Source organism: Bos javanicus, chromosome 1 (assembly GCF_032452875.1).
Source record: "Bos javanicus breed banteng chromosome 1, ARS-OSU_banteng_1.0, whole genome shotgun sequence".
NCBI classification, from domain to species: domain Eukaryota; kingdom Metazoa; phylum Chordata; class Mammalia; order Artiodactyla; family Bovidae; genus Bos; species Bos javanicus.
Window position 1 is genome coordinate 21,052,374 of NC_083868.1, and position 23,566 is coordinate 21,075,939.

The following is a 23,566-nucleotide window of genomic DNA, read 5'->3' on the forward strand; positions in this document are numbered from 1 at the left end:
TTGTAATGCTACAAGGTAATTTTCCTTCAAAGTAGGTATTTGAAATGACTAGTTACATACAAGCCATATGGTGCTCATTTATAGTAACAAACATAACCTCTGAAAAATAAATTTAATGAAAGTTGTTTTATACTTTGCCCTTTGGAACCTTCTTTACTTTCTTTTTTCCTTAATTTTAACAATACACTTAAAAATTGCTTCAAGTATAAACTGCGTGGAATATCTAGAGTTAATTGTCCATCACTGGAAGAAAGACAAATATGAACTTTCGTAATATTCAGTTATGGTACATTGTTATAGGAACATTTTATCTATCTATATTATGGCTACATTTTTGTAACTTATAGTAGACTGATCCTTAATAATACAGAATAAGCTGCATTTTATATTTGTCAACTTTTTATCCAAATAGCTTTAGCTGCCAATGCAGCATATCACAAAATTCAACTTTAACAACTTAACATTTCACAGAAAAGGGAAAAAAAAAGTCTATACGTTCATCGATGTATCAAGCAATGAATAAAATATAAATATGTGAATTACAACTACTGTCAGAGGCTCATAATTTTGGCATAGATCTGAATTCACTATAAGCATCTTTCAAAAGGCAGAGGAAACTCCACACTTCCTTAGCTTTCATTTCCACAGCAAGGAAGTTTCTCACCAGATCTCCTACCCTTCCTCATGAGATCTAACCGTGGAAATGAACATAAACAGGGGATGATCCAGGGCAGGAAATCAAAGAGAATCAGGAGAGATTCACAAGAGCATATATTCTATCTTATAGTCCAGCAAAACATGGAAATATTTTTAAACGCTATCCATCATAAAGTTATATTAACAATAGGCTTCATGATTCTGCCATGGAATGGGAGGTATTATCTTGACCCTTGACCTCTGCTCACATAAAAGCCTGAGAAATGAAAATCATGTTTATCGTGGCTCTTCATTTTATACAAATTTACTGTCTTTTCTTAAACTGGTTTAAGAAAAAAAAATTCTATTCTGAAATAGCCCAAGTCTGGTTCTTAATAGTCATGTGACTTTTTTTTTTTTTTCTGCCAGCCATGTGCTCCGTATCATTTTACTCTGAAATAACTATGCGGATTTCAGCTCAACCTGCCTTTGCTTATAATGCATGACATACCCCGTGAGGGAGCCTGAGAACAGGCTCCCTTGAAAAGCAAGGTTCTCATAGTTGGCCTGTAACCATGGAAGCAGATGCCGTTTTCTTCTTACCCCTGCTTACCTCTTTGCAGCCTCGAGCTGCTCCCTATTGTTAAAAGGGGTACGCCTTGATTTTTCTTCATCATGACCGAACTTGCCTCTTCTTCAAAGGGCATGATGCTGCAGGTCATTGGTCTAGACTGTTTGCACGGTCCAGAGAACAGCCTTGATGTAACCCTTGCTCCGTCTGAGCCACACCACCAGCCGTGCATCTGTAGACTGTAGGGGGACATTGGAGATCTGTATTTGAAAAGAAGTCTGTCTGATTTTGCCATTGTGCCTTTTCACTCATCGATCGAATGAATATCGAACCTTCTGTCGTTGCATGTGTGAAATAGATAGCTTAGCAAGCACTTTTGTGCCCAACCTGTGCAGTGGGCCAAAAAAGGTTTTCCTTTTAGTCTCAAGAATTTTTTTCTTCAGACTATGAATTTCGTGTTAGCTTAAATTGTGTCTTTTTATTTCATCCAGCTGTTAGGATGACTGAATTACTTCATCAGCAGTGACTTTCTTTTGAAGGAATATTTTTTGTCAACTATATTTTGGTTTTTGGTTTTTGTCTTTTGTAGCTTTTTATGATCTAGTTTAACTCATTTGTAACTAGAAGTGGTATAATTGTATCCTGTTAAACCAGAAAGTTGAGGTTTCTTAAGAAGATGGTTAGATGATGTCTATCATTTAACAGATTTAATTTCAGAAAGGTGAACTTGAACTGCCTCAAGGTAATTTCAGTGATTGTAAGAGTAAGTAAGTCAAATAATCATATTGATTTTGAGTTAAAAAAAATGTTTGATAAACTATGTGAAGGGAAATTTTTTCCTTTGTTTTTCCCCTTTTAAAAAATTGTGAAAGTGTTAGTCTGGAATATTGAAATATACTTACAGGCACATAAATGTATTACTCTCATTTGTTATGTTAAATAATACCATATATTTATAATTTGTATCTTATGTCATGATTTAATTAGAAAGTATGCAATATGAAAATATATTGTTGACATTTAATTTTTAATACTATTATAATTCATTGCTTTTCATCAATAACGTATATTAACAATAACCGATGACCATAATTCCACCTGCTCATTCTAAAACATTATTTTACTGATTCTTTTAAAAAAATCAGAATCAAAATGCTTGATATGTTTTTTTTTCAATATATTGCTTAGTAAGCATTGTCTATGTGTATCAATTTTTGTTTTAAGAAACCACTATCCCATACTTCAAGGCATACCTATTTTCTCTAATTGCCACAGGCAAAGGGGAGGTCCATGACAGACTAAAGAAGGTTATTGTGACAGATGAAACATAATTCACAATGAATACTCTTTTCATCCAACCTTAAGTAGCAGAGGATTATTTCCAAGCTGAATTTGGTGGCAGAATGTATGAGCTGATTTTATTAACATATAAGGACAGGCTAAAGGCAGAAAACCTACTTCTCTTCAGCTGGATGGAGGTTATTTCGTGTGTATCTTTTTAGGAGTCTTATTTTGTTCACCTCAAACAGAAGAAATGCTGGACAGAAGAGAGTCTGAAGAATCGGAGGGAGTAGGTGGGGAGGGTAGGAAATAGGAAACTTGAAGCAATAAAAGTTGGAATTTTCTATGCCAGATACTGAAAAATGAGTTAAATATATTTCTACATTCTTTGGCATGCATATGAGATAGTCAAACGTGTTTTCAACAAACATATGAGCTGCAAAAGTAGGTATATTTTATTTCATAAGCTTTAATTTCCTTAGATGATTATTTTTGTATTTTTCATATTCTTAATTTCAAATGGTTTATTAGATTTCCAATGCTGTCAGGCTTTAAATTAGGGCTTAACACTAAATATCAATTAAATAAGTATGTGTTTGTTTGGATATTTTATTTGCTTTCAGTTAATTGTTTTGTTTTTAATGACGGTTTTATATGATCTTTATAAAACTTTAATATTCAAGTATAAATCATTTTTACTTTCTTTTTTTTACTAATGAGGAGAGATTTTAAATTGACTAAAAGACAAACAAACAAAAAAAACTGTACCTGATACAATATCTGTGAATCACAAGAAAATTCCAGACTACTGAATTCATTCCATCTTTTTTGTTTTAAACAGAATTTTATTTACAGCAACCATTTGAAATTATTTATTTTTGAAATATTTTTTTTTGTTTTTGTTTTATTTTCAAATACTTTCTAGGAGTTGTAAAGTAGTTTTCTGTATATAAAAGGAAAAGGAAGTAGTTGTTCTGTGTGCTAGCATATCTACTATTACAAGTTACAATAAAGTGCTATTTCTCTGCTATGTTCTTGCAAATCATACTTTGTTGTTCTAAGGAATGAAAGAAAAATCTAAATTGAGTTCTTTTTCAATATAACAGATACATTCCACATTTCAAATATTGTAATGAATAATTCAGAGGCACTGAAATCATGTAGGTATTCACTAGAAGGCATAAGAACTATAATCTACAGCTACCGCTTTTATATTTTTTTCCTTAAAGTACTATAATATGATTCTTCACAATGTATCAAGTATACAACTTGAATTAAATAAAGCAACTTCAATTATTTAAGTTGGTTTTGTAGTTAAAAATTTAAGAAAATATGCAATAAGATTCTTTCACTTTAAAATTTGTTAACATCATTACCAAATACTTATTGCTGCATTAAATATTGGTTTCTATTAACTGGATTTTCATTTCTCCTTATGTTGTGATTGAATTGTTACTTTTAAAAAAGCAGTAATTTAAAAATAAAAGAAAGTGACTATTGTATAATTTCAGAAAATATAAGAAATTATATAATCCTCATTGATCTGTTGATTAAAATTGAAATCTCATATATCCCCTATGAAAATAATACTGAAATGAATCACATATCTAAGAGATATTTTCAGAATATTTTATATGCTTTTGTTAATACAAATAGAAGGTAATCTTTAAACAAAATAAGAATTCCAAAGGATAATTATATGTATATATTTATTATTTCCATATCATCTGCAGAGATTTCCTACTTGTAGTTTTCAAATCCTTCCTAATAACTACTCTGTAGAAACATGTGAAGGCATACACCTTTTGCATTTGCTAAAATTTTCTTCTGCTGCTGTTATTTCATAAATATGGCTTTATATAATTCATTTGAAATATATGTGTAATTAGTTGAAAGTATGAAGGAGATGAATGGGAACTAAAGTGATGTTTTTAATTAAACAGAAGGGAAAGAAGAACACTTTAAGAATGATGAAGTTGATACAGGAATTATTGAAATCTTGTGTTTCGTAGTATAATGTTTTTAAAGAAGTTTAATTTTATTCATGATTGAACTTAGAGTCAAATAGTAAGGTATGTTGAATGATCACATTTTAAAGTAAAATTCATTTGCACTCATTGAGTATTATAAAATAATATGAGAAAATAATTATATTCATTCGAGAATGAGATTGTCCTTTTGTTATCACGTGATAGTTCTTTAAAAAATGGCATTTGCAACCTGAAAGTGATATCATTAAATACATTTTTAATTAACCTGTATATTCAACAGAGTACTGCACAAAAATAATTAAAATAGTGGGAAGTGTATTTGATTTTCATGTACAATCTCTGCAGAGTCAACCTCTTACTCAAAATGTATTTCCTGTGTTTTAGGCCAGGACATTTTTCATATCGCTGTCTTCTTCCTCCCCCTCCCTAAAACACATTTTGCTATAAACTTCTGAACCAATCACTAGGAAAGACACAAACAGCAGTAGCAGTTCAGGAAGCAGCCCTGTGAATGTAAAAAAAAAATCACAGACTTTGATTTTATAAGACAAGTTGGATAGGAGTCAAAACTGCCACATGCAGTGTGAAAAAATGCCACCCTGGTGTGAACAAAAGGTTTAAAATGGAGTCAAGAAGCGTGCAAGCCTGATGTCTAAGCTTTTCCTGTGAATTGTCTGCCACAACCTGCAGGGTATCAAGTGGGCTAGGAAAAACAGAGAGAGCTCTTGGAAGCTACAACTGAGAAACATCGGCAGTCAAATGTGTTAGTTGTTTTTTTTTTTTTTTAATTTTGTTTTGTTTTGTCTCATCTAAGCATGATTACACTAAACTGTTTTACCCAAAACATAAAACAAATCCAAAAAAAGCCACATAATTTGTGAAGAAACTGTTGCTTAGAAATGAATTGTTACTTTTTTCCTCTTTTTTTTGCATTCCTTCATTTATAGCAAAGTGAAGTTCCTAACTGTACTTCATATTTTCAATTCTATGTTTTGTGGGCCTGAGTTTTATTTATGGGGGGTGAGTAGGGGAAAAGTCTCATAAAATCCTAACTACCAGAGTAAAAATTATAGCACACATGTTTGCTTATTCTCTAAATTATCAAGGAAAGAATGAGGGGAAGAGACTAAGAGTTCACTATTGGAAACAAGCATTTCATATCTTAATAAATAATACAGTGATAATTCTGAATGAATATTCAGCAGGAATAGTCCTTCAGAAAACATACTATTACGATGGATTACTAAAATATACTAATATTACACCTTACTTAATATATTAGAATATAAAAATTTATTCCACAGCCAAAAATGTTGATTAACAAAAAATAGTTAAATCCAAGGTTAAACTATTATCATACACTCAAATAGCCAAAAGAAGTAAATCAATTTTAAGGACAATTAAAAACTATACCACTATGTTATAACCCACACTTCAATAATCTTGGTATGTTTATAAAGGCAAATATGAGTGCTAATTACACTATAAATTATGAATAGCATTTAAAGAAAGGAACATATCGTAGGTTATTGTGATGTAATCAATACAACACATCTAAATGCAAAAAGAAACATCTTTGATGGGCATTGAAAAGATTCTCAAACTTTGAAGCCAGGTTTATTACATTTGCATCTTATCTCATTAAGGATTGGGTCCAAGGCCAGCAAATCCCATCGGTTATGAATGCAGGTCAAGACAGGAACATTTTTCTATTTACTCTTTGCAACACTGGATAGAAATCAATCTGTTACTTTCATTACAACCACACAATCAATTCCATTTAAAGTATAATACAACAGCCAAGTCCAAGGACAATATGGATCCTTGAAAAAAGCTCATACCATCTGCAGGCTGTATTTGATATAGCTCCTGGTGAATCGTTTTCTTTCTAATTAGTGTACATGGTCATTTAAAGCAAACATGCTTAAACTGATATTGCAACATAGGATCCAAGAAAAATTAATAGTATAGTCTTTGTCAAAGTTGCATTAAAATATCATTCTTTTTAAACAATGAAAAACCTTACAAGAGCGATACTCTCTCACTGACTCCAATGTGAGCAAAAATTATTATATAGCCACTTTAATATTCCCCCAAAATTATGCACAATAAAAATTCTACCTTGAAATTCGTATATGAGATCCTTATTACAATTGGTTCCTCTCATACCTCAAAAAAAGATTTAATTCTTATAAACTTTATCATATCCTCAAAATTATCAAAATATTTGCTTTTAGGCGTTCTCTTGCATAAAGCATAGCTCAGTAAACAAAAGAAATATGTCCATTGTGCAATCCATTTACACATAGTAGAACCATCATGTCAATCATTTTTAAATATCAAAACTAAAATAATCTTTACTTTCACAAATTATTTGAAAGCACAAGAGAAGCCCCTGTTCAGCAACATTAATGTTAGTTGAATAAATTATCTTTCCTTTATTTTATAAATGAGGATAGTTTCCTTTTACACATTGATTTCAAGCATTGCAATTTACATATCTCCCAATTTCCTCAAATATAGAATAAATGAAAGCCTTCAAGAAGGGCAGTGTTTACAATTGTCTCAGATATAATTTTTAAAATATATTTGTTATTCAAATATATTCTGTACATTCTATATAAAAGGGATAACTCATATTTAAATCAAATAATTTGTTTTTTTTAATCAAAACACTATGTCATTTATGCAAATCACATGACCCTGAAATTCTGGACTTTGGGAAAGCTTTCTCCACTTAAAAAAATACAGCTCAAATTTTGTTTGAATATAGCTCAAATTTGTTTCAATAATTTTCTTTCTGCAAAATATTATGAGGACATGCTCCTCTGTCAGTAGTCGGTGATGATTTTATTGTCACTACTGTTAATAAAATTCCCTTTCTAATGATAGAAAGTAGTTCCTGGCCCTGGGCTTTCCTCAAACACAGTCTGTAAATAAAATCTGAGATATGAAGATACTCTTGTATGTTTTAAGGGGTCCTACACATTACTGTCCAAGGGGTCACAAAGAGTCATATATGACTGAGCAACTGAACAAAAACAGCAACAACAATAAAATATTTCTGACCAGAAAGGGAGATCATTTGTGCTATATTTCTTTCATAAACAAGTTTAGGCCAATGAACCCAAGGTTATAGTCTCTAGACAGACTGCCACTACCTAGGAAACATTCTTCTTCAACACAGAACTCAATTTCTAATCATCATAATAGCCTTGAGTGCGGTTACTGTTGAGTTGTGCTTTCTTGTGCTTTATGGCCTTCGCAACTGAAAGCGTCTAATTCTATTCCTGTTCTTTCTTATCTGCTTGCTAGACTACCTTTTTCAGACTGAGCAGGAACCACAGCCAAAGATGATTTGCAAAATTCATGCTCTGGGCCCACGTGAACTTGGAGCAAATTCAAAACAAGAAGGGAAAAGTTAGGTAGACTAAGGCTTTCTGATAGCAATTCAGAAGAAAGACGTCAGAAGGGACTAGGGCACACAGATTCATTTTAGAGTGAAGGTTAGCTTGAGCCATTCATAATACAATGTCTTAAAAACTAGAAAAGACATTTCAAGTAAATGGGCTAAAACACAAAAAGAAGAAAAGAATTACTTTATGTTTAAATGCAGGTAAGTCATATGTGCACTATTGATGATATGTATAAAATACATAACCAACGAGAAACTACTGTATAGCACAGAGAACTCCAGGTGGTGCTCTCTGGTGACCTAAACGGGAAGGAAATCCAAAAAGAGGGGATATATGTATACATATAGCTAATTCCCAGGTGATGCTAGTGGTAAAGAATCCACCTGCCAATGCAGAAGACACAAGGAACACGGGTTAGATCCCTAGGTCGAGAAGATCTCCTGGAGGAGGAAATGGCAACCCACTCCAGTATTCTTGTCTGGAAAATTCTATGGCCAGAGGAGCCCGGTGGTCTAAAGTCCATGGGGCCATGAACGAGCAACTGAACACATACAAACATACACACACACACACACAGTCGATTCACCTTGCTGTACAGTAGAAAATAACACATACTCCCATCATTTAAAAATAAATTAAAAAAATGCATACAAACAAATTAAAAACACCTGTGGGTTGATCTGCCTATGCTTATTAGCTTTGATTTTAATTCACATGTTATTTTTAAATGTTCCTAAGGAATCACACAGGGAGTTCCTAAAAACTATGTCTTTTAAACTCACATCCCTAAAATAGTATTTAAAATTTTAAGTTTCATATTCAATTCAAGTTTAATATTTTGAGTTTCATATTCAATTCACAAATGGGTTCATCTTTCACTTTCTATCCAAGTTTGTCTGAAATGCAGGGTTTCCTAAAGGAAGATCAGAATCACTAACTATATTTTCTTAGTTTCTTTATTTTTCTTCAACATTTGAAAAACAAATAGGGCTAAAATGTGTAATTTAATTTTTCCTTTTTTACATTATAAATTGGCCATGGAAGTTCAGCTTTTGTATGTCCAATGATACTTTCTTTATTGAAGAGATTTTATAGAAATCTAAGTAATATCAAAATGAATCCGCCACATTTGGCAAAACTAATACAATTATGTAAAGTTTAAAAATAAAAAAATTTAAAAAAAGAAAAAAGAAATCTAAGTAATATAATTTACCGTTACTTTTTCACTGCCTGAATCACAATTTGAAAAAAAAAATTATGAACTAAAACTGATAAATTTATCATATTATAGAAAAATATAATATTTCTTAAGTGGGCAGTGAAAATTTTATATGCTTTCATTGTTGATCTGGACTCTAGATGCAATGCAGTCTATTAGCTGTACTGTTCTCTAATCAAAGCAAATATGTATCATTCTGACTTTAGCAGAAAATGTCTCAGCCAATAAGATTTCTCAGAGTAAAGTCTCAAGTTCTAATCTGTTTCTAGGTGCCCAGTGCCCTGGCTTACACTTCTCAAATTCTACCTAGTTTGAAAAATAAAATTGAGATATTTGGAGTATTATAGTCTTTGCTATCAAAAGCCACAATACCTCAATTGTATGTATTTGACAATGAATCACTGTTTTAAAATGAAAAAAAACCTGACATTTCCACCTATATTTTACTTTTAAAAGCTGATAAAAAATTTTTGAACATGACAGTATTTGTATAAAGTGTTATTTCTTCCATCCAGACCAAAACAATGAAAATGAAATATTAATCGCTCACTCATGTCCTACTGTTTGTGATCCCATGGACTGGGGCTCACCAGGCTCCTCTGTCCATAGGATTTTCCAGGCAAAAATACTGGAGTGGGCTGCCATGCCCTCCTCCAGAGGATCTTCTCAACCCAGGGATCGAACCTGGGTCTCCTGAATTGCAGGCAGATGTTTTACTGTCTGAGCCACCAGGGAAGCTCCTGACCAAAAAATGTTATATATAATTTAAAAGATTAATATGATAAGCCTTGAAAACTTGCAATAAACTGGCAACTGTTCTTTGGGGTTGTTGATCTTTTAATAGAGGTCTGTTGTCAAAACAATCATTTCTGAGATAATTTATAAAGTGAAATAGATACTGACAATATTTTATATCAAGTCTTAAATCCACTAATTCAGCCAACTAACATGTTTTAATTGCCTTTGTGCCTTCCCAGGTTTTGAGGACATTGTCCATTCAAAAAATACTTGTTGCATATCTATTCAGCAATGTTCTGGATGCTAAATACGTAATTACAAATTTCTAAAAAGTGATTATGTGCTATGATGTAGAATAAGGAGACTGAAAAGGAGAAGAGAGTTCAGGATTTCCCAGACAAGAATACTGGAATGGGTTTCTACTTCCTACCCCAGGTACTCTTCCCAACCCAGGGATCAAACCCCATCTCCTGTGTCTCATGCCTTGGCAGGCAGATTCTTTAGCACTGAGCCACCTGGGAAGCCCTTCTACATAGAGAAGGTAGTTGGAAAAGGTCAAGAGGAAAGGTCTCCAGAGGCAAAGGGTGAAATGAGATTTAAAAAATGAGAATGACCAAGCCATGGAAAGAACAGCATTTGGTTTCCCCACTAGAATGTGAGGGACCCAAGGCAGGAAGACACCCAGCATATCGGAAGCAATATATGGAGATCAGGGCTGCTAGAAACAGCCAGAGGTCAGAGGAGGACGGACTCCAGCCGGGATGCAGGAGCAGGAACTCACCACTCAAGGACGTTATAAAAGGCCTGTGGGGAGGAGTGTGGATCTTATTCCCAGGGTAGCGGGAGCCTCCTGAGATAGAATCTCTCAGGAATGAGATGATAGATAAGAAAACTTTTTAACATCTGTAAATTCTGGGACCATCAAGTATGACTTCATATATTAAGCAGTGGTTGTTAACAATATAAAAACATAATCCTGTATCATCTGGGGAATAATTCAGGCTTCCTAAATCTTCTTCACTGAAAAACTGCACACTTGGGATATTAGTTTATGGTTTTTGTTCCCTGGAGCTAATTAAACAAGTATCTGCCTAAAAGTAAATGCTTATGTGGGTTGCTTCAGCTCTCAGGTGAGGTACTTGCTCCTAGAAGCCAAAATAGGTAACATTTTCTACCAAGAATGGCTGCATCCTATACATCCTTTGACTAGTCACATGGTAAAATAATTTACCAATGAGATTATTTTATATTTAACTGTATCAGCTATTTAAATATTCAGTTGAAAAGTTTAAGGGCATCACAACACATTGAAAAGATTTAATCAGGTATTTTAAGTTTATTAACAACTGGTGAATAAACACATATTACTTTTGATATTACAAATAAGTATGACACTATTTTCTACTGATCAATAACCAAGAATTTTGAATTAAAATATCATTTCAGTTTTAAGAATTTTTAACTTGTAGATCTATTGGATGAAGATAAAATATGTTCATTAAAACCAAGAGGAGCTCCAAAGATTAGAGAAGCAGTTGGAATCAATATTAGTAATCTATGGCCAAAATCACAACTTTGAAATTAATAAAACACTACTATAAAGCTAAATTACAAGGTGTTTCTACCTACTGAGATACTTAACCACAAGTTTTATTGTACTTTTTCCGCCCCTTAAAGACAAATGATTACAGGATTATAAATTCTAGATATTAAAATACATGATTAATAGTAACATGCTTTAAAATTACCATGGAAGTGCTGTAGTTGACATCTTTAATTGGAGCTTCCCTTTAGTGAATTTCTCACCAAACAAGTATCTTTCACCTCTTAAAAGAATAATAACTAGATTCATCCCTTCCTGGAGATTTATATTTAACCATGTAAAAAGTGAAACAAAGGCCACGAGGAACACTTAACACACTTAATTGTAGACTTTTTCACTTAATGTCGAGTGCAGTTTTATAAATTCAATCAGTATTTTGGTTTCCATTAAAAACTTTTTTTTATAAGAGCCATCTATACTTCTCTTTACATACTAAAATGCCTTTTAAATGACCAGTTTGACAAATTAAAAACCAGAGAGTTAGACTTGTCACTTTATAGAAGATCTTATCTATTTTATATAACTATCAGTGCACTCTGTTAAAAGATTTTTACTGGGGTAACTACATATGAGATAGTAGATTACAAAGCGAGTTGTGAGACAGACCTCCTTATAGAATATCAAAGTAGGTTACTCGGTGCACATAGAAAAGGCTTGGAGTTGTGAGAGGGTTTTCTGAAGATTTCTTTCAGGAGCATTGTGTCTACTCCTCCAATCAACTTTAGTGATGGAGTTTCCGTAGGAACACTTGGAGAGTTGAAGTTGGGAGACAGAGCTCAATTGTCTTTGACTCCTGCCTGGACAATATAAATGCCACACGTGGATGATCTAGTTGCTTTAGTGTCAGATTAAAGGAGAGCTTCCTATAATGTTGACATATGCTTGACTTTCCAGAGTTTATTCTTGCAAAAAATGCATGAGAATGACCCATGGAACAATGAAGAACAGCTGCCTAGATAAGCACCTGGAAGGATGTTGGAAGCCCTGAGAGAGTTTGTGTGGAAAAGATCCCCCCAAAATGCAAGCTGATATTGGCACAGCTAAGAGAGAAAAATATATTAGTCCATGCACAGGAAGTGCAATTGAATGGCCACAGTGGAGACCTCTATGTGCAACTAAAAGCACCCTAAGAGCTTAAGACAACCACCCATCTTAGAGAGTAGGAAGTCACTTTAAGACAATAGCAGTCAAATGAGAACTTTCTGATACTTGCTTTTTTCCCGACTGCAACTTTGTTACTGTCTTTTATTTATTATTTTTTAATTTTATTTTATTTTTAAACTTTACAATATTATATTAGTTTTGCCAAATATCGAAATGAATCCGCCACTGTCTTTTAGAAACTGCCTTTAGAAAGATGCTGAAGGAGCAATGTAAGCCCTAGGTGGGGAAGAAGAGAAGGTTCTCCCTTTTGCTTCCTGGGCCATGGACATCTTACTTACAGCAGATCTCTTCTGGGCAAAAGGAGGGATGAGTTTAGATGGATAGGCAGCAGACAATTGATGCAATGCCTTTAGGACATTAAAAAAAAATACTTAATCTACTAGAGCAGTTATAGATTCACAGCAAACTTGAGTGGAGGGTACAGAGGTTTCTCAATATGTCTGCCCCCACATTCATACTTCCCTCATTATCAACCTCACTCACCAGAGTGGTACACTTTTTACAACTGATGGACCTACATTGACAGATTATTATACTGGAAGTTCGTTAAGATTCACTCTTTGTGTTGAGCATTCTGTGGCTTCGTACAAACATATAACAATATTTATCCACCACTGAAATTATATGATATATGATATATATATATCATATATAGTATATGTGTGATACTGTGCTGTGCTTAGTCGCTTAGCCATGTCCAAATCTCTGTGACCCCATGGACTGTAGCCCACCAAGCTTCTCTGTCCATGGGGATTCTCCAGGCAAGAATACTGGAGTGGGTTGTCATTCCCTTCTCCAGGGGATCTTCCCAATCCAGAGTTCGATCCGAGTCTCCCACACTGCAGGCAGATTCTTTATGGACTGAGCCACCAGAGAAGGCCAGACACTGTGTGATACTACAATATGTAACATAAAGGTGGTTCAGTAGTAAAGAATCCACCTGCCAATGCAAGAGATGTGGGTTTGATCCTTGAGTTGAGAAAATCCCCTGGAGAAGAAAATGCCAACCCACTCCAGTATTCTTGCCTGTGAAATATTATGGACAGAGGACACTGCTGGGCTACATTCCATGGGGTCACAAAAGAATTGGACACGACTTAGTGACTAAAAAACAACAACATATTATTATATATACCATAATATCAAAATACAGAAGTTTTACTACTACAAAATCCTCTGTGCTCCATCTGTTTACACCTAGCCTCTGGCAACCTTTTTTTTTTTTTTTTCCTGTTTCTTTATCTTAATATTCTCCAGAACACCATGAAGTGGAAATCATACAGCATATAACCTTTGTAGATTCGCTTCTTTCACTTAGTAATATACATTTAAGGTTCCTCCATATCTTTTCATGACTTGATAGCTCGTTTCATTTTAGCATTGAATAGTATTCCATTTCTGGATGTGTTTTAGGTCTTTCAATCTGTGTGCAATGGAAAGACTTTGAAAATCTTAAGGAAAGAGTGACATAATGAAATTTATGATTTAAAAATACAAATCCAGCTTGATTATGGAGAAGAGGTTAGAGAGGGATAAGGATAAATTCCAAGAACAGTCAGGGTGCTATTGCAATAGTTCTGGTATGAGAGGACAGAGCCACATTCTGGGGTGGTAGCAGTTGAGATGAACAGAATGAGATGGTTTAAAGACACATTTATGAGGCAGAAGTAATAGCACTCATTGATGAATCAGACTTAGGGAATTATAAAAAGAGAAGCACAGGGTGACTTCTGGGTTTTGGGCTTGAGCAATTGGGTGGGTGAGGGTATTTAACAAGGGTGGGTGCTGAAATAAGGCTGGAAGTATTTCTACTGGAGAAGGTTGATTCCAGGCCAAAAAGTCAGCCCCTCATAAAATTCTACTAGAGGAATATAAAAGTCCTCACCAAACATAAATCTCATTTCCTTCCCCCTGCAAATTGCTGGCCACTCCTCCTAGGCTCCAGAGATATGAATAATGCCCTTACTAATGTTGCATAATTTCCATAAATCCTTAATTGCCCACTGATGTGTTTCCACTATCTAAACCATCTCCTTGATGGTGTTCTCTGTCACTCCTAAACTTGACATTTTATATCCAACAGCACCTGCAGTTTTCTTTTTCTTTTTTTAACTTTATTTTTATTTTTAAACGTCTGTTATTTGCAAACATTTATGTCAGTGAAAGGGGTTTCCCTGGTGGCTCAGTGGTAAAGAACCTGCCTCCAAACGCAGGAGACACAGGTTCAATCCCTAGGTCGAAAAGATCCCCTGGAGAAGAAAATGGCAACCCACCCAGTATTACTTGCCTGGGAAATCCCACAGACAGAGGAGCCTGGCGGGTTGCAGAGTGTTAAAAATACCTTAGCGACTCAATACCAACAATAGCAACATGTCAGCTACAGTAGGTCAAAACTGTTTGCTGGAACCTGAAATAAATAGCGTAACTGGTGTCCATATTAGAGTGTTAGGATCATTTATAGTAGGTTATGTTCTTAACTATTGGCTAACAGTGTATAGTTCATCACATTGGCTTTCAATGTTAAAAGTTTAAAATAGCATTCAGAGCATATAAATAATATGTTATAATATTCTTATTTCTAAATATATTTTACTGTTTTATAAAAATTATTGAGAGACTAATAGCCTTAAAACTAATCATCAATACAAATGTTTGTTTCTTGCTTTTGATAATTGAACTCAAGATATATAAGATATTAATGTTAGAGGAAGCAGGGTCAAGGACATATGGAAAATCTATGTACTATTCTGTAACATTTACGTAGGTGTGTGTGTTAGTCTCTCAGTTGTGTCTGCCTCTGCAACCCGATGGACTATAGCCCACCAGGCTCCTCTGTCCATGGAATTCTCCAGGCAAGAATACTGAAATAGAGAGCCATTCCCTTCTCCAGAGGATATTCCCAATCTGGGCATCAAACCCAGGTCTCCCACATCGCAGGCAAATTCTTTACTGTCTGAGCCACCAGGGAAACCGTTATGTAGGTTTAAACTTTCCTTAAAAAGTTAAATTGCTTTATTTAAAGTGGATAACCAACAAGAACTTACTATATAGGACAGAGAACTCTGCTCAATGTTATATGGAACACATGTGGGAGGAGAGTTTGGGGGAGAATGGATACATGTACATGGATGGCTAAGTCCCTTCTCTATTTACCTGAAACTATCACAACATTGTTAATTGGCTACACCCCAATACAAAATAAAAACTGCTAAAAAAGCAAATCATCATTGCCAGGGGAGAGTTAAAGGGTAATATGTATACAGAATATCTGAAAAAGACAGATATTTAAACACCAGCATTAAAGGGCTTTAATGCAGTATTATGTCTTTACACATTCTTGATTAAATACATGCGTTCACTTACATTTGCAAATCAAATCTGTTTAAATCATCTGAAATAAAATAAAACAGGAATATGTGAATAAATAGATGACTGTATGTCTTGACGCTTAATGAATAAACAGAAATGAATATTGTCTTAGAGAACTGTAAAGGAGCTAAGAACCCATCATAAATCTAAAGGCAAACTTGCTCAACAGTATAGATCTTCTTGCCCATGTTCTTAAGAAGAAATATATTTTATAAATTCCCTGAGTTCAAGGATGGCTTTTGGCTTTACTCAATCTGTTCCTTCTCCATTTTTCTTTTGTCTGAACAGTTCCTATAGCATGCCAAGCCTTGATCTTCCTTATCTTTGTGAAGTCGTTATTGCTTCTCTAAGATCTTAACCAAGAATCTTCTTTTAAAACTCCCCTAGTGGTCCTGTGGTTAAGGATCCATCTGCCAATACAGGGGACCCTGGTTTGACCCCTGTTCCAGCAAGATCCCACATGTTGTGGGGCATCTAAGCCCATGCACCACAACTATTGAGCCCACACTCTGTAACTAGGGAAGGCACAGCAAAGAAGACCCAGAATGGTTAAAAATTGATTAATTTTTAAAAACTAATTTTCTTCTAAATACCATCCTCACTTTCCTTCACTCAAATGATCCACTCTACGCCCATAAGACAAACCATTCACTATAAATTATAGATAGATCTGGTCGTGTTCAAAAGTCTTCAAGGAAACATATTACTTTGAAAAAGAAAGGAAAACAGAAAAATGCAAACTCCTATAGAATTTGGTCTACATCATGACTCATTTGTATCTTATCGAGTTCAGGGCATCCCCTTCTTTCCATGTATGTTCCCTGCCCTCCTGCCAAAAGGAATTGTCTACTGTCCCTTGAAGAGGCTCTGCCTTTGTTTTCCCAACATCCCTTCATTCATGTTCATTCCTTTCAGCTGAATTTTTTTGCTTTTTCAGCTGTTCGAAGGACCAGCCTTAACACAGACAACTAGGATGTAACATTAACATGGCGGAGTGGTCTTGCCATCGAAGGGTTCCAAAGGAAAGACTGCTTCACCCATGAAGCTTCTCTGACCTGCCTGTTAGTATGCAGACTTTTCTTCCTTTGATCTGCCTTCTTTGTTAAGGCATCAATATGAGTGTAACCTGATATACACACTGATACTCTGCTCCCATGTGTTGCTTTCAAATAGTCTGAAATTGTTGACAACTGCATTCTCCATCAGAGAAGTGGGTGCTCAATAAAGATCAATAGAATAAAATCTAGCACTGAAGGGGCTCTCTAAGCAGAAGGATGACCCAAGTTCAGTTCCTGATCAACTCCTCCCTTTCCTACCCTGACCTCCTTACCACAAAAATTTACCCAAATATCTTTTTAGACTTAAAATATTCACAAACATACTACTTGGACAATAGTAATATTTTAGAATATAAATGAACAATCATCAGTGAACTACAATTAAATGTACTACTTTATTAAAATTTGAATTAACAATAATCAGTGACCTATGATTAAATATGACATGGTTATAATGGTTTTTCTGTTATAGAAACCATATGTCTCATTTATTCTGCACACTTCCAGTTGACGGAAAGCATAACTGAGCTGAAACCATGGACCTATCTTCAGTTCATCCTATTCAGAATCCTGTTTTGTCATCATATACACTATCTAATATTTACCAGGCCCCTGCCTGTGGTTGGTTGGGTGCCTTCTAGAAGGGACACCATCTAGCAAGGTGAGGCTGAAATCCAGCTCATACTCTGCTCACCAAAACATAAGCACAAGCCCAATTACACCAGCAAATGTGGTACCTGCACAGAGGAGAGGGTACCTTTTTATAATTCACACAAAGTGCAAGTGGGGGTTAATCTAGTCAATGAACTTTAATATATTGTATGGAAAATTCTTTCAATACTGAAATCCTTGATGTGTGTGTGTTTTAATCCAATTTTCCTGATAGGAGTACAATTTTCATCTAAGGGTATTTCAACATAGAAGCAGTGAAGAATTGCTTTTATGAATTATTCCTATGTATAATCATGATCAAAATAATCATAATTATTCTATGAATTAAACATATACACTCTGGCTTGAAATAATGAAAAGATACATTAGGTCATTGGATCGGTTTCTTTTCCAAAATGAGATTGTTCTCTTCTGTGTAGTTTTTGTTGTTTTCTCCTATATGAGTTTAAACTCTTTAAGCTATGGTTCTTATGCTATTTCTCAAGGGTATATATTCAAGTTTCCAATAGAAGTCCCTGGTAATAACTGAAGGGTAGGTATTTTTGTTTTTTGGTGAAGTACTCTGACCTGAATTCAGGGAACTTTCATATTATTCTTATAATTATCATCAATATCATTGCTGTTACAATTTCAGTATCATCTATATTAGCCAACAATAGTGTTTATAATGCTCATTACCTCTAATCCTCTCTATAAATTATTCTGATAGGTAGTGATATTCCCATTTTTTCAAAAGAAAACTCAGGTGTTTGGTGATATCCCCAAATCCAGAAGGTATGCCTGACTCCAAACTGAGATTTAAATCCAGGTCCTCTTGGCTACAAAACATTTTCTCATTTACATAGTCTTCCAAACTATGTTCCAGTTTCTTTAACACATTTTTCAATAAGTACTAACAGAATAATCCTTATGTGTCTGAAATTCTCCTAGATACTAGAGATGAATAAAGGGACCTTATTTGCTTTTCTGCAGCTTACATGGAGGAAAAAAACAATAATCAAACATAGAACATGAGTCTAGGTATTGGCAAGTACTAATGTCATAATGGTTCCAAGGTGGGAAAGGAGTACGTCAAGGCTATATATTGTCACCCTGCTTATTTAACTTACATGCAGAGTACATCATGTGAAATACTGGGCTGGATGAAGCATGAGCTGGAATCAAGATTCCCAGGAGAAGTATCAATAACCTCAGATATGCAGATGACACCACCCTTATGGCAGAAAGCAAAGAAGAACTAAAGAGCCTCTTGATGAAAGTGAAAGAGGAGAGTGAAAAAGTTGGCTTAAAACTCAACATTCAGAAAATTAAGATCATGGCATCCAGTCCCTTCACTTCATAGCAAATGGATGGGGAAACAATGGAAACAGTGAGCGACTTTATTTTGGGGGCCTCCAAAATCACTGCAGATGGTGACTGCAGCCATGAAATTAAAAATACACTTGCTCTTCAGAAGAAAAGCTATGACCAACCTAGATAGCATATTAAAAAGCAGAGACATTACTTTGCCAACAAAGGTCTGTCTAGTCAAAGCTATAGTTTTTCCAGTAGTCATGTATGGATGTGAGTTGGACTATAAAGAAAGCTGAGCACTGAAGAATTGATGCTTTTGAACTGTGGTGTTGGAAAAGACTTTTGAGAGTCCCCTGGACTACAGGGATATCCAAACAGTTCATCCTAAAATAAATCAGTCCTGAATATTCATTGGAAGGACTGATGTTGAAACTGAAACTCCAATGCTTTGGCCACCTGATGCAAAGAACTAACTCACTGGGAAAGACCCTGATACTGGGAAAGATTGAAAGTGGGAGGAGAAAGGGACAACAGAGGATGAGATGGTTGGATGGCATCACCAAATTGATGGACATGAGTTTGAGTAAGCTCTGGGCATTGGTGATGGACAGGGAAGCCTGACATGCTGCAGTCCATGGGGTCACAAAGAGTCAGACACGACTGAGCGACTGAACTGAACTGAATGTCATAAAAAAAGTTAGGGTAAGGAAGTAGAGAGTAATGAGTTTTAAACAGTGGTTGGGAGGTCAGAGAAGGTGTGTCTGAGGAAGTTATAGTTTAGAAGTGGTCTGAATGTAGTCATTTGACGATTGTGTGAAGGATCATGACATGTTAGAGGAATTCCATGAAGGCCAGCATTACTAGGACAGGATGAGAGTGGTAGATGAAGTCAGCATACAGGGAGAGGTCTCCTAATGCAGGTTCAAGGAGATGGTATTTGATACTTTTTTTTTTTTTTTCTGAGAAGCCTTTGAAAGTCTTTGAAAAATTACCTTGACTCTCATCTAAAAAGTTAACTCTAGGGAGAAAAGAATGAAAACAGAAATAAAGAGTATTGTGACAGCCTCCGAAAGAAATACCAGTGGCTCCAGGACGAGTGGAGGTCTTAGACATAGAGGGAAGTAGTTGTGTAGAAACAGAGTTAGAAATCAAGTTGGCAGGACTTGCTAATGGAAAAGATGCAGGTCTCAGAAAAAGAGAGAAAGCCAAGATCATACTTCAGTTTTACAGTTGAGGTTCTTGGTGGATATTAGTGCCATTTATTGAGACAGGGAAAACTGGAAAGGAGCCAGAGTTCAGAAGTGGATAAGTGGGAAATCAAGTGTGTTTCATACACATTATTACTTCTTATGGCATATTATACATGTTTCTCCATCATTCTGAGCATGTAACATTCCAACACAGTCTGAAAACACCTCAAAGGTTTTGGCAGATATATACAGATTTATGCAATAAGTGAAAAAAAAGTGTTCCTACACATATCCACTCACCCACAAATACAAAACTGTCTCCACCATTTTTATGCCTACCTACATGAATGATCATACCTACATAATTATTCATTGGGACACATGGTTTGATTTGGATCATCAAACCAATGATTAAGTCCAGCCAGAAAAGAAATATACAATGGATATTAATCTTCTTTGTGATCATAGATCACCTCTATGATGCTCAGGGGCAATCATTAATGGGTCCATTTTCTCCATGTAAAATGTGTGGTTTCCCACAGCCCTGATATTGGGAGTAGAAACAGAGTTTGCTGAAATTTTGTTGTTATTGTTGTTGGCTTTTCTACCTCTAACTTTCTTTTAGAACCATTCTCAAAACACAGTTAATCCAAAAGCCTTCTCTGAGTGCTCCAGGTCACATAAAGAAAAGCCTAAATCTTTCCTGGCGTCTGAAAACAGGATCATTTATATCCTTCTTGCTCTTCAATCTTGAGCACTTAGAACCAACTTAGAGTTTTTAGTTTTCTTTTTGTTTCTAAGTGCTTTTTACCTAGCAAAATTGCTTTTTTACTACTTAAAAGCTGCTTAAGGTTAGAATGATGTCTTGTACACTCATAATCACTCTTTGCTGAGTATAATGCTTATGTTAAGAGGCCTTTGACTCATTTTTGATTACAAAAAAATTTTTCAGAAAGTCTACTTTCCAAAATTCAGAAAGGCACAAAATAGTATAGTTGTTTGGAGACTTCTGTCATATATTTGTGAAATTATAAATGTCTAACTTTGGCAGCAGTATTACAGATCATCTAATCCAACTTTATTTTGTATTTGAAACTGTTAGGTAAACTGATACTTATTTAAACCAAAGCCGACAAAAAGAATCAAACTATACAACTATGCCAATGAAAGGCTTCGATTTGTTGGTGAATGGTTTGTTCTTTGGAGCTTTACTTTTTAAGGTCATTTTTGTTGATTTTTGAGTTATATTAGCATTTCTATGATTTTGCTTGTAAATAGTGATGATCGTCATGAATAATAAAAAAGGATGTGATAACAGAGTCCATTTGAAGGAATCCCCTCCCAAACCAAGTCAAGAACTCCAGCATTTGATTGGAGCTTCAGGTGATAATTATCTGCCATAGTCTTTAGGGTTAATGTGCACTATTTATTTTGATTTTAGAATTTATAAGCAGTATATAAACATTAATATGGTCTCCTAAATTGTCCATTATACTGAGAAGAAAATTTTTTGACCAGCAAACAAAATATATGTGTCTATGTATCCATGGTAGTTTGCTTTTTTCTCTCCAAAAGTCTCATAAACTTGAATTTGTGAGAGTTAAGCTCTGAGGGCTTTATCACCTCTGGGTAAAATGATCAAGTAAGTTTTCTGAACAAATACAACAGAACCCTGGAAAACTTAAGCCCAAGTGAGGTGCAGATCCTTTTCAAGGTTCAACCTAAAATAGTGAGTGAGTTTTTGTTTAGCCTGAAATGCAGGAGATCTTGGTTCAACTCCTGGGTTGGGAAGATCTGCTGGAGAAGGGATAGGCTACTACTCCAGTATTCTTGGGCTTCCCTTGTAGCTCAGCTGGTAAAGAATCTGCCTGCAATGTGGTGAAACCTGGGTTCAATTCCTGGGTTGGGAAGATGCCCTGGAGAAGGGAAAGGCTACCCACTCCAGTATTCTTGCCTGGAGAATTCCATGGACTGTGTAGTCCTTGGGGTCGCAAAGAGTCGGACACAAATGAACGACTTTCACTTCACTTTTCACTAGTAGGGAAAAAAGACATGAAATATCTAACATAACAAAAATGAGGTAAGAGGTGCACATCTGTACTTTTAAATGTCTCCAATTATGCATAGAAACCACCAACATTCTTTTTTCTCAACTCACAAGTGGAAAGCAGCATGGTCCCATTTCTGTTTTACATCTATTCCCATTGATCAGCTTGTCCAGATAATTCCTTCTCCCTTCCCACACTTTTGATTCAATCTGTTACAAGTCCATCATTTAGAATGCTTGCTGTGCCTAGTGGTCAGAAACAACTCTGGTTCAATACTAATCTGAGTAATTCAAGTGGACAGCCAAATAGCTGATATTATTCTCATTAGTGACTAAAAACAAAGCAAAACAGAAAAACCCACAGGGATAAATTGGATTTTGATGAGAGAGATGGTACAAGGTCGTGATGAGAGTACAGTGAGAAGATATGTCAACATGAAAAAGTTTCATTATTCTTCTTAAGTATGTTTTAATGTGTGTGATTTTGGTGTGTATCTTATATTCTTAGCATAATATTTCTTGAAATTCTACTTCCAAAATGGCTTGCCACATTTCCATATGTAGCAAACCACTAGGAGTTCTTAAAAAGAATCATACTCACCAAACAAGCTTGTATCTTCAAATATAAAAATCATGGAAATATCAACTCTAATACTAATTGTCAAGAAATGGTCTGAGGGCAAACAAATATAAGGCCCTGATTCTTTCCCCTAGAGCAATAGAAGCTTGATGAAGAATTATCAAGACATACTTATAAAATATTCAAACTCCTGTTCATGGTCAGAAAATATGTACTATTAGCAAATCTGTATTTGGGAAGTTTAAAATTTAACTCATCTTGTATTAAAAATATCTTCAAACTACGACATAAAGATTCATAGTTATTTCAACAGGCATTCATTGACCCCTCTCCTGTGTGCCAGGGTCCATGGACAGAAAGATAAATATGAAGAGCCGTACGCCACAAACGCCAAGATAATAAGTTGATTCTTTAATAAATCATCTAGTTTTTTTTTTCCCACAAGGCAAGGACATTTTCTAAATTTTCTCTTTAATATGAGCAATTATGACTTTAGTGGGCCTCGGGTTCATGCCAAGACTAAAACTCTAATTTTATGATTCCAAAGATTTGCCAACATTATTCGGGAAGAGAAGATGAGTAAAGTGTGAAAAATAAAAGGGAGAGAGCCAACATAGAAAATGGACTTAAGTGAAACAGAGTTTCAGTTGGAGGAGAGCAATCTGGAGCTGTCTAGTCTGGAACATTAACAAAAATTCTATTATGAAAGACTTTTAAGTTGGAAAAGAACAATCTATT

The 23,566-nt window shown here is 34.9% G+C and overlaps 1 long non-coding RNA gene across 5 annotated transcripts in view; it reads right to left on the reverse strand.

The window, feature by feature from the left end:
* The window catches only part of LOC133253735 (uncharacterized), a 460,793-nt gene that overhangs the window by 337,575 nt on the left and 99,652 nt on the right, over positions 1–23,566 (reverse strand). For all 5 annotated transcript variants that reach the window (XR_009738405.1, XR_009738416.1, XR_009738423.1 and 2 more), the window contains exon 3: positions 1,250–1,446. This is a non-coding gene — a long non-coding RNA (uncharacterized LOC133253735). The remainder of the gene's footprint in view (positions 1–1,249; positions 1,447–23,566) is intronic.